Raw genomic sequence first — 12965 nt, 5'->3', positions numbered from 1 at the left:
TGTGAGAGGTTATTTATTTTGTTTGCTGTCCGAGTTATTTCGAAGGAAACTGTTGTCTTCTGCTATTTATGAGCCTTTAAATATTTAAAAAAAATTAAAACAGAAGAGCTTTCTAGCCATGTGTGAATTCTGCCAACCCAACCTCACACAAATTTGTCGACTTAGAGAAGATGGAGAGGCTGGGTAGAGTAAGCCACACATGAGTATGGGACTTACTCTGCCTAGCCACACAGGATTCTCTGAGGCACCGAGGGGCATATTTATACTCCGTTTGCGCCGAATGTGCATCAAAAAGTTTGACGCACAATCAGCGCAAACGTTGCCCCATATTTAAACCCTGACGCCCGAGTCCGCGCAAGGGAAAAATCCGCAATGTGCGCCATTTTCTGGATGCGGCAACCCGCCCTGCGTTAATGATATGCAGGGTAGGCGTTCCCGTCCAAAAAACAACGCACACAGCCGTGCGCCGTATTTATGCTTCTGGGCAAAAATGACTCTCGGCCGGGAGGTGGCGCAAAAAAATGCCGCAAAGCCCGATTTGCGTCAAAATATAACGCCTGGGTCAGGGCAGGCGTTAAAATGGGGCAAACACACCAGTATTTAATCAGAACACACAGAACAAACAACAGAGCAGCAGAGCAGCAAAGCAGCAACAGGGAGACATGGAGGTGATTTTCATTCAGCGTGCACGTCGACGCAGAGCCCGGCAGCAACAACAGCAGCTACAACAACAACAGCAGGGACCCCAAAGGCAGCGCAGAAGGCAGGAGAGGATATTCCGCCCAAGAACAACCCTGCATGGCCTCAGGGAACACGACATCATCCAGAGGTACCGGTTGAACTGGCAGGCCATTCAGCAGCTGCTGAGAAATATTGAACAGCAGTTGGCCCCCACTTTGGTGACACCCCACACCATCCCAACAGAAACAAAGCTGCTTGCCGTACTTCACCTGCTGGCAAGTGGCTCGTTTCAGACAACTGGTGCCCTGGTTGGTGGAATATCACAACCATCATTCTCCGCATTCCTGCCAAAAGTACTGGATGCCATCATTTGCCTGACACCCCTCCACATCTGCTTCCCTAACACACTGCAGAAGCAGCAGGAAACAAAACAGGGGTTCTACGCCATCAGTGGCTTCCCACACGTCCTTGGTGCAATCGACTGCACACATGTACGCCTTGTGCCACCTGCTGCAACAGAACACCTCTACCGCAACAGGAAGCACACACATTCAATCAATGTGCAGGCCATAGTCGATCACCAAGGATTGATCAGCAACATTGTGGCAAAATATCCTGGGAGTGTACATGACGCATTCATCTTCCGTCACTCTACCATCAACCAACACTTCCAGGATGGACGGTATGGCAATGGACTACTTGTTGGTAAGTACAAAAATCCAACTTAAATACACACTGCACAGCAACCCTCTAGGACACACAACACATACACCACAATAGCAACACCTAGCCAGGAACACACTGAGATCCTGACATCACTAGCCATGTTTCTGAAGTCACCATTGAACCTGTCGCACATTGGAATGTACTCCACAGCTGAATGTGAAGACATTAATGAGTGTGGTTGCCTAAATGTCACCTTGCAAATTGGAAGTGTCACAATAACCTGTACATTAATACATTGCATAAGTCTTAAGGTATGGGATGTCCAGGGTACTTTTATATGAACGTCTTAACTACACTTTCATGTGTTAACTCTGCATGGAACTATCATCTCACCCCCAGTGAAGACACACGGACACCTGTATCACAAGTCACAAGTCAAGGGAGGGCACACTGTAATGAAAATAAAAATACAGACTGCTGACAAACGGCTAGCTAACAAACACTTGCTCAGCCAAGGAAAAAACTCAATGCAAAACTTTTACCCTACAAGTATAGGTTGTCACATTAGTACACAAAAGAGTCACAGACAACACAAGACAACTACTGCAAACAAAGGTCTGTACAAGAGTGCTTTCTACATCTAATTGATCCCATTCTGTGTTTCTATTTCAGCTGATCAGGGGTATGGCATCCAGCCTTGGTTAATGACACCATTTGGGAACCCCACTACTGCTGCAGAGCGGGCATACAACGACGCCCATAAGAGGACATGCAGCATTGTTGAGCGGACCTTTGGGATCCTAAAGTCAAGGTTCCGCTGCCTTGACATCACTGGCGGTAGCCTACTCTATTCCCCAGAGATGGTCTGTAAGATCATACTCACTTGTGCCATATTGCACAACATTTGTGTAAAAAGGAACATTCCCCTCCTTGAACCAAACCCAGACATGCCTGAAGATGACGAAGAGGAGGATGCTGGCCTGCAACAGGAGGGTGAACAACCAAACACGGCAGCAGGAGTGCGTAGGCGCCAACAGCTTGTAAATAAAAATGTTTCATAATTTCTTATATCAACACTTATTGCACAATTGTAAATAAACACAGATAACAAACACCACATCATGCTTTGGCCTATTCATTTCTGCCCACCTTTAGTTCGAAATTGCTGAAGAAGAATGTCGTCTCATTGAGCAATAATGATATAACAATCATGACACAAAAAAAAACATCACAAATGTATGTACAGAGGGTAGGATGTTACATCATACATTACCATCCGCAGAGGCCAACAGGAGTACAAATGTGGCAATTACACATGCCTGATCCAGACACCTGAGACAGTCTCTCACTCAGCACAAAAATTTAGCTCATTTGAAAGTCTCATTACACGTGTTCAGTGACAGGGTGGGACCATCCATGTGTACGTGACCATGTCCTCAATGGCTTCTCTCAAGTTTTTGATATGAACAATACCCAATTGGAACAACATTAGCTGCCACTAACTCATGAGGAGACCTTGAAGTTACAGTGACAACATACACCCAGACAGGTGATAGTGGATCCACATTCGCACACACATATAAACATATGTCATCCAATCAACCAAATATTTGCAAGCTGCCCATCACAGTAGTGTCCCAGTTTGAACCTAGCAGGAAGAATTTAACATGCCACTAAACAAGGTAATGCATAAAGGGCCACATACATCAACAATCTATTTGTCATCAGCACATGAGGAACGCTGAGATTTTGCAAACATAGTCATTGCAAAATGGTATGTCAGATTGCTCCAAATCATCAATAGTGCAAACGTCAAATGGGCAAATGAGTTGAATGAATGGCTAACAGTGATTCATACCCTATGGCCTTACATTAGCCTGCTGCTGCAGGTTTTGCATAACAGAATAAATAAAAGCCATGGATACATTAGCAAATCTGGATGGGCCCATGCTGTATGCGTGGAAATGTGACGCAACATGGACAATATGGTGGACATGTCATGTACCTTATTAATTTATTAATTTTCATATCATATTTTTTGACTCTGCATTCTGTGCACTCCTGTACGTGAAAAAATTATGACGCCCATGCTGTATGCGTGGAAATTTGACGCAACATGGACAATATGGTGGACATGTCATGTACCTTATTAATTTATTACTTCTACACTAGAACTGTAAACTCAGCCTCACAATAATGTAAGGGAACAATAAAGAAATTAATTTTGACTCTGCATTATGTGCAATGTTATGCGTCAAAAAATATGACGCACAATGTGTATGCGTGAAAATATGACACATAACGGGAAAATAAAAACGGCGGCCATTTTATGCAGGAAGTGATGTAATAGGATATCCAGTTTACAAAATCTGTACTGGGAGTTAACTTTCACTTTCACTTTGCAGTCTCAGATTTATCTAGACTGTGTGGTTGTGTGAAAAGTGTAGTCCTGTGTTTAACTGCTTTTGTGTCCTGTGTACCTTGTATTTTGTCTTTTTGTGATCCTACTCTTGTTGTCTAATATTGTCTCAGTCTGTTTAGTGTACTGTTGTCCAATCCTGTATTTGTTTGTATTGTCTGTGGGAGTCTGTTCTGGGTAGTTTAACTTTGGGGTTAGTTGGGCTATTTTTCTTAACTTTTCTTTTTCCTTCACTACTCTACCTTTCCCCATTTCCCACTTTTACTTGTTTGTCTAATTTTTCTCCTTTAAATTAGTTAATATGTCAGGTAGGCCTCGGCTTGCCAGGATGGGTGAGGAGGAATTGGGGGGATTCATTTGGCTCGTTTGCCATTTCCTCCCACTCATGCTGGAGGCTGGGGGCCGTGTGATACCCCTGTAGAGGCACGTAAAGTCCGGTGGGGGAAGGTGCGCCATCACCTGGTCCGGGTGTACGGGAGCATGAGGAATGAGCATCAACTAAAGCACCGCTGGGCTGATCTCATATCCAGGGAGCAGGACCTGCTGGACCACCTGGGAATCAGGATTGGTGGCCATGTTGGTGAGTACAAATCAATTACATGTGAATAAAAGAAATCTGTGTGGGGACATGTGATGATTGTTAGCCAATCTGCTAGATAAGTAGCTGACTGTGTGTAATGCTAGGGAAACCTAGGCCCATATTTATACTTTTTTAGCACTGATTTTGCGCCGCTTTTTGATGCAGAAACGGCGCAAACTTACGAAATACAATTGTATTTTGCAAGTTTGCGCCGTTTCAGCATCAAAAAATGACGCAAATGCGGCGCAAAAAAAAGTATAAATATGGGCCCTAATGTGTATTTGTTGCACAATGTGTAGGAAGACCAATGCTAGCAGTCAGATGGCTCATGTTTTCAACCCATACCGGATGCCTGTAGCTGTATGTAATGTAGTGTTGCCTTTGTGTCAGACAAGCGACACGTTAATGCCTCTATTTGAACTCTACAGGTCATATTGGCCAGTGAGAAAGTCATGTAGAAACAACATACCTACATATGTTGACGCCATAGCTAGACAGAAAATTGTAAACCCATGATGATGCTATAAATGTGTGGTGCCTTCACGTCACATGAAGTTAGCTATGTTGTCCACACATATGTCACATGTGTGTCTGGTTGCTGTGTTTTGAAAATGTCCACCTAGCCTGTTTGATTGTGAGGGGTCATGCAGTCCTCAAGTAACCAGCTTTTGATTGTCTCTCTGGGATGCACATGATGAGATGTATGCAAGCCATTATTGTTGGGGCATACTAATGGAGGGGTATCTTTGACAACACCTGACTGTCCTGGCCACTGCATGTGTGTAGTAGGGTGTGTAACTGTAGCAGGAGACTCATCCAATGTTAATGTTGAATAAAAATTCATCCATGCAGTACGGGCATGTGGGAAAGTGTATCATTACCATGTCATATTCACACAGTGTCATAGTAACTGCAATTATTTGTCAGTGCACAGAGTCTGAGTATATTCTTCCTTTCGTGCTTTACAGGTGGACCAGCAACGTACACCGTGGGAGAGGTGGCACATTTTGAGGACCCCGATACCTACAGTGAGTGTGGCCTGAGTGCTATATTTATTGTTTGCTAGTGATGCATGATGGACTACTGTGTGTTCAACAGAATTCATGATTTGTTGCGCTGGCCGTTCATTGGCATTGTTGCTTTAGTGGGATTTCAAATATCACTTCTGTTTCTGTAGACCAATACTTAGCCATCTCTCAGATTTAGGGGCTGTAGGTCATTTCAGTTGGGCCGCTATGGGGAATGGGATGAGTCATGTGGAATACACTGGTTAATGTAAGAGTTGCTCTGGGACTTGGCTTGAACTGAGTCTGCATATCAGACTGACATTCTCCCAGATAGCTTTGACAAATGGCTTGTATGAAATGTGCAGGTTCCTAGTTGAGGATGCACTGTGTACACTGTCGGTTGGATCTTCCGGGGACATGTACTTCCACTAGTTGAACTAGAAGTGTGTGTGACTAGAGTGCAATGGCCTAGGTGTTCAGTCGACTCATGATCATGGGTGTTCTTGCTCCCCTGTGTGGGTTGTAAAACATGCCTCAATGATAGTATGTGATGTTGGCCTGAGTCAGAGCATTTTGACATGTGTGGACCTTGGATATGACAATGTTTGGCTGACTCCAACATGTTGCTAGCCCTTCATTGGTGTTGTGTGTGAAGGCACATACTTGTTGACCTTTCTATACACTCCTGGGTGTGCATTGAACCTGGGATTGTTGGTTGTTCTTCCCACCCCACCCTCAAAGACTGCCATGTGATTGGGGATAGGGTACCTAGGACTGTAGTACCTAGGACTGTTACACGTACTTGTGACCTTTTGCAACTTTGTTTGGAACCTAGGGCCAGATGTAGCAAACACTTTTCAAGTTGCAAAGGGCAAATATCGCCCTTTGCGAGGGGCAAACGTCTGTTTGCTATGCAGAAATGCATTTTGTGAGTCGGAAACGACTCGCAAAATGCATTTCCGACTCGCAAATAGGAAGGGGTGTTCCCTTCCTAATTGCGACTCGCAGTGGTATGCAATTCCATTTGCGACCGAGTACGTGGTCGCAAAGGGAGTGGCAGTTACCATCCACTTGAAGTGATGGTAACCCACTCGCAAACTGGAAGGGGCCCCCATAGGACCCCTTCCCCTTTGTGAGTGGACCCAAAAATATTTTTCGAGAGCAGGCAGTGGTCCAAGGGACCACTACCTGCACTGAAAAAATCTGAAAATAAAGGTTTTGGTTTATTTTTCTAAGTGCAGCTCGTTTTCCTTTAAGGAAAACGGGCTACACTTGGGGAAATAAAACACCTGCTTTATTTAAAAGCAGTCACGGACATGGAGGTCTGCTGTTCCCAGCAGGCCTCCATCCCCGTGAGTGCCCATAGTCACTAAGAGTGCGCAAATTGGGTCCCACCTCATTGATATTAATGAGGTGGGTCTTTGCGACCCCATAGCCACTCGCAGACGGTGTCGGAGACACCGTTCTGCATAGCAAATCGAATGTCACAATTTTCCGTCTTCCTACATCTGGCCCCTAGTGTACACATTTGGTTATGGACCATGGGTTCAATATTAGCAAACCACAAATTACAAATGGCATTGAGTGAGGGTTGTGATAGTTATCACATAGAGTAACATATGTAGTGAAGTCAGTATGCGGAAGAGGTTCAGCCATAATGTCAGATGCATTAGGCATTATTTGGATGAGTAGTTTAGGCTGATGTCATCCATCATGTAGAGACATGGATATGCTAGGTGTGAGATGCCCTTATGTATGCAGGCTTCACATGTACTTCCTCTGAGACTTTAAGTGAACTATGTTGTGACAATTGCTGCAACAAATACATTACAAGTAATGTACAAATAACCCATTGTGCTACTCCACCCAATGCAATTCCAAAGGTAAATATTTGCCATTTCTCTTCACAGCTGCAAACATGAGTGCCGCAGATAGACACCAATTTGAGAGGCGTGCCATGCGATACAGGCACATCCTGCAGGTGCAGTCGGGGTACCGGAGGATAGCCCGAAAATATCAATCAGATCGGGCCTCTGGGGCATGGTGGGCCTCACCACAGGGTGGGCCTACATTGCCCACAACAGCCACCAACACCACATCCACCAGGTCTCCCCAAGTGGCCCCAGCAACGTCGGGCACAGTTGACCCTGGCTCCTCATCCAGACCTGGACCCAGCCATGTTCAACAACCAGGACAGTCCACTGGGCATTCAACTGCTGGCACAAGGTCCACCTCGGCCGGCACACAGGCAGCATCAGCCCCTCCTGTGGACCCAGCCGCATTCCTGGCATTGAGCCGTAAATTGGACAAGGCGTTTAATAAGGTGGACAAGCTGAGCCAGGATGTGGCGTATATAAAAAAAAGGGTTCGCTCCATCAGGCGGACCCTACGGAGGGCCAACCTCTAGGACATTTGCCTTGTTTTACTTTTACCCCCTCCCTCTCTCCTCTTTCCTATTTTGTACTGATAGTTGGGTTTTGGGGATTAGTATTAGGTTAGTATAGGTAATTAGCTTAGTTAGTGTTAGGGAAGAGGGTGGGGGGTCCTTATTCTTTCTCTCTTTATTTTTTGGGTGGGTGGGTGGGTGGCTGGGGGTCAATGTTGGGATTCCTGTTTCTTTGAAAAACAAAAAAATACAAAAACATTTAAAAAAAAACTAAAAAAATATATATATATATGCTTGTTTAGGATAGTATAGTATGTGTGTAGGTTAGTAAGTGTTGTCCTGCATGTGTCCTGTCTCATAATGGTGGGTGGGGGGTTGATGTTTAGATCGTTTCGTTATATGTGTAGAGTAAGTTTAGCTTAGGTTAGTTAGGGACAGTTGTGGGTTAGTAGTAGTCAGGTTAGATTAGTGTAGGTATTACTTTTCCCTTAGTTGCCTCTTGTGTGAATAAATAGTAATAAATATATAGTTAACCCTTTACATGATGCGTTAGGTGCTACTTTATCATGGCCTTGACATCAGTGTAGGTGAATGTTTTTGTATGACATTAGTGTCCTATGCTAGCCATCCCCAGAAAATGGAGGTTTAACATGCCAGCTACCCCTGTGATCACTTGGTAAGTATCCACCATTTGGGAGACCCACCATTGGTAGTTTGCATTGATCACCAAGGTTTTGTGTTGGTGAGTATGTATTCTACTTCACAAAGTGTGCTTCCAGACTTGTTATTGTGGGTAATTTCATAGGTCGGACTGCAGTGTGATGTTCAGGGAGATCATTGTAGATGAGGTGTTGTTAACACTCTTGTCTTGTTGCCTTCATTGCTGACCTACATCATGTGTGTGCTAATTCTGCATGACTTTCCTTCATGGAAGTATACTCAGAAAGTGTGATTGATGCAGTGTTATTTGTTTATGTTTGCTTACATTTTGCAGCATAATTTCATGTTTTAGTATTGCATGGTGCCTACATATCTCAGCCACCATTAGTTGACTAGAATTGCTATAGATGGTGCATCATTCTGTCCAAAACACCATGATTGTGTGTGGTTAGTCCCTTCATCAGTTATTCTCCTCAGTATGGTAAGGCTATGATGCAATCCTGGCCACTGCACAGATGTATCAGACTACATGATGTCAGGACAGTTGTATTGACAAGCTACATGGTTGCCACACAGGCACTTTGGAGTTATGTACTGCACAGTTGAAGTGTGAAATAACACAGAGACATATTAGGTGTGCAAGTGCTATTTATTTATAGGCGCTGTAGTGCAAAATTGTCCATTGTCCATGATTGCTGGGTCCGTTCTGGTGCATTCTTCCATAGTGATCCTACAGAAGGGGTGTGGATGATGCTCCTGACATGCTGGGGTGATGTCACAGACAGTGCAGAGGGACAGGAATTGGCAAATAGTATGAGAGAGACATTCACTGGCAATGCTGACAAGTCATACAGTGGATTGCAGAACAGTCATTGAGTGTAGTTGTAGTGAGACTGGCATTTGTCAAAACGTAGGACCTTGGTCAAAGTAGGCCATGGTGCAGGGACTAGTGCTTCCGGGTACTCTTCCGTGTGAATGTGATCTGTTCCATGTCTTCTTCTTCTGATGTGTGTGTTGCCTGGTTTGTCCTTGTTGTTGTTGGTTGTGAAGGGGCAACACACACCTCAGTGTTAGAAGACGTGGAGGCAGACATCCCGGGGGCTGCTCCCTGTGGAGTTATTAAGGGCAGTACTGCAGCAAGGAGGGCCTGCTGGTTTTTGAGAATGGCAGCCACATCACGATGGTAGGCAGCCAGGTCGGCCCTGAGGGGTTCAATCTTGCATTCATGCACACGTTGACTGGATTGCAGTTGTAGGTGTTGTGTCAACTGGATGACAGCTGTGCTGATTTCCTTCAGTGTTTTGGCAAGTTCCTGCAAGAGAGATGTTCGGGCTTCCGTAGCAGCTGCCTGATCTGCAAATGACGTCATGCACGAACGCACCCCCTCAAGGCTGGCTGCCATGTTTTGCATCCCCACCCACACCTCCTTGGCCAGCTCCCGCTGGATACCAACTACAGTTCTTTCAAAGCTGGTGCCAGTGTCGTCAGAGTCCTCAGCTGTGTTGGAGCTGGCAGGTCTCACAATTGGGGTGGTGGGTGGTTCTTCTGTGATGGCTGCTTCTTCTCTGCTCCTCCTTGTGACTGAAGGTGGGGTCTGGAGGCTTTCAAGGACCTTTTGGATGGTCTCCTGGGAAATATTTATGGGCTCGTCATCCATGTCATCAGGGAATCCAGGGACAGGCATATCTGCAGGAGATTCATGTTCCTCTGCAATGAAAGAGGGTACAATTAGTGTGTCTGTGTTGTGTCAATTTTGCCATAAGATGCAAGCCTTTGGATGACTTAACTTTGTGCTCTGGTTTGGTATTGGTATCTGCTGTCCTTCATATGGGCATTGTTATAGGCCTATGGCCCACCTGTGTGTCACATGTATGATATTGAGTTATCAGACTTGTCTGCCTAATTGCCTCTAGGTGTTGCTTTGTCCAAATTTGGGAATAGCCATCTTTTTGTCCTACTCGTCCCTCCGTGTATATCTATTCTTATGGAGAGACATTTTGTCGCGTGGGCTCTCATTATCCTACATGAGATTACTGGATTTCTAGGCAGCAGGATAGCTAATGGTGTGGGGGACTGAGTCTGACCCACTTGTAAATAACTCTGTCACCCTAATTCTTTCTTTTTGCTCTGGCTAACTAGCAGTGCCTCATGTCTCCCACGGCAAAGAAATGATTAGACAGCCGAGCGCATGACATCTTTGGAACTTCTCTGGGAAGTCGTGGTCACTCAGATCCAAACCAATTCTCTCTTTTCCAGTATGATCTCATATACAAATGACAAAGACCATATTGGTTTTATATGATGTTTTCATGAAACAACTGACTTTTAGATAATTAGGTGTGAGCCACACTAACCCAAACAATACAACATGGTAGAATTTAAATAGTCACCAGGAGTGTAAAACATTTGAACAAAGCTATCATGGTGCCTAACTGTTTCTACTCTCCCTCTGCTTGTACTATTTAGAGCACAGCATGTTTAGCTTGGAGCTTGCCTGTCTGAATCACTGGGGAGACATCAGCCCTCATATCTGAGCAATGGCCTGTGATCTGGTTCAGCATCTGCAGCAAGGCGGGCAGCGTCTAGTTGTGGTTCACTGTTCGGAAACTCCCTCTTGCGTGTATTGGGACAAGGAAGTGATTTTATAACTAACATGTCATCGTGATGACAAAGGGGGTCATTCTGACTCCCGCCGGCCGCGGTAACCGCGGTGCCGGCGGGAGCCGCCAGAATACCGCTGCGCGGTCAGAAGACCGCCGCGGTTATTCTGTGTTTCCCGCTGGGCTGGCGGGCGACCGCCAGAAGGCCGCCCGCCAGCCCAGCGGGAAACCCTTCCCACGAGGAAGCCGGCTCCGAATGAAGCCGGCGGAGTGGGAAGGGTGCGACGGGTGCAGTAGCACCCGTCGCGATTTTCAGTGTCTGCATGGCAGACACTGAAAATCTTTTAGGGGCCCTCTTACGGGGGCCCCTGCAGTGCCCATGCCATTGGCATGGGCACTGCAGGGGCCCCCAGGGGCCCCACGACACCCCTCACCGCCATCCTGTTCCTGGCGGTCAAAACCGCCAGGAACAGGATGGCGGTGAGGGGGTCGGAATCCCCATGGCGGCGCAGCAAGCTGCGCCGCCATGGAGGATTCCACAGGGCAGCGGAAAACCGGCGGGAGACCGCCGGTTTTCCGTCTCTGACCGCGGCCATACCGCCGCGGTCAGAATGCCCTTGGGAGCACCGCCAGCCTGTTGGCGGTGCTCCCGCGGTCCCCGACCGCCAAAGTGTCCCTACGCAGGAACGCCAAATCTGAACTCCTACCACGTCTATCGGCAATGTACCAGACTGTATCCTTGACTGGAGCACAGAGTGAATATGTTCTGGAGAACTGCAGTGCTGAAGTAGGCAAAACAGTCTGATATGACTAAAAAACAACACTGTAGAACTGGCTATTTACAAAATTACTGATACGAAGCCTAATAAATAGCATTTAGTGCAAAGTGCACAGAGGCTCTAAGCTGTTAGCACATGAGTAAAAGTACATTCAGGGCAAGGTGCACAAAGGCCTAAAGCCTGAAGCTAATGCGCAAAGTATACGTAAAACTTACCACACTACACTTTGACTGGCTGTGGGTGTTGTGAATGCCCTGGCAGCACACTTGCCTCTCAGGACCTGCCCCAAACACTTGTTATTCACATTGACCCAAATGTACATGTTATGTGGCATATCCTATGCATGGCAATGTTAGGATGTGGTATGGATGTAAACATTGTTGATGTTTCGAGATGATGTTGGGTAATGTGTGTTTAATTGGATTGCCCTGTTTATCGTATCAAGGTCCTATTTGGTTCTCAGACTGTGCAGGTGTGTTTCAGTGACCAGTTGCATGTGTCCCCCTCCTCAATGTTGTTGTCTGAGCAGTATGACATTAGTGATGTAGCCAGGCACGTGAGGGACCGTGACGTATGCAGCATGTGTGTGTCCTTAGTGCTGTGTGGCTCCTATTGCTATTTAATTTGGCTGATGTATGTGTCAAGTATGGACATTGGCATTTGAGTGTACTGGTGCCTTTGTCTTATTTCTATAAATAGTTGCAGATGTCATCCTCACCCCCTAATTTAGGTATGTATGTTCCATGGGGAGGTTCCTGCCATTTGCTACTATAGCTGCACAGAGATCAGAGGTGTTATTGTCAACTGTTGTCGCAGTTACATTGTAGTTGTTGTTTTGGCTACTGGATTACAGATGGGGACCTAGTTTATGTAGGATACATTTTGACTGACGAGTGCCTGGATCTAAGTTTGACGTAGTGGCCTTCCCACCTGTCGCTGCCTTCCCTTGGCTCCATTGTTGTGATTACAGGGTGGCCCCATGGGACTGTTGTTGGTGCTGTATATTGTCGTGCCCCAGCTTCAGTCTGTGCTGGCCATGCCCCCCTGCCGTGCCCCTTTACCCATGCCACTTCATATATATGCTGAGTTACATACATTGTGTAGTAGGTATTCCCCCCCCCCCGGTTGCAGTTATCATTATTGTATTATGATTCCCCATGCGACTTACCCTGCAAGTGCGTTGTGTC

Source organism: Pleurodeles waltl, chromosome 9 (assembly GCF_031143425.1).
Source record: "Pleurodeles waltl isolate 20211129_DDA chromosome 9, aPleWal1.hap1.20221129, whole genome shotgun sequence".
Lineage (NCBI taxonomy): Eukaryota > Metazoa > Chordata > Amphibia > Caudata > Salamandridae > Pleurodeles > Pleurodeles waltl.
Note: the sequence above shows the minus strand (reverse complement) of the source record.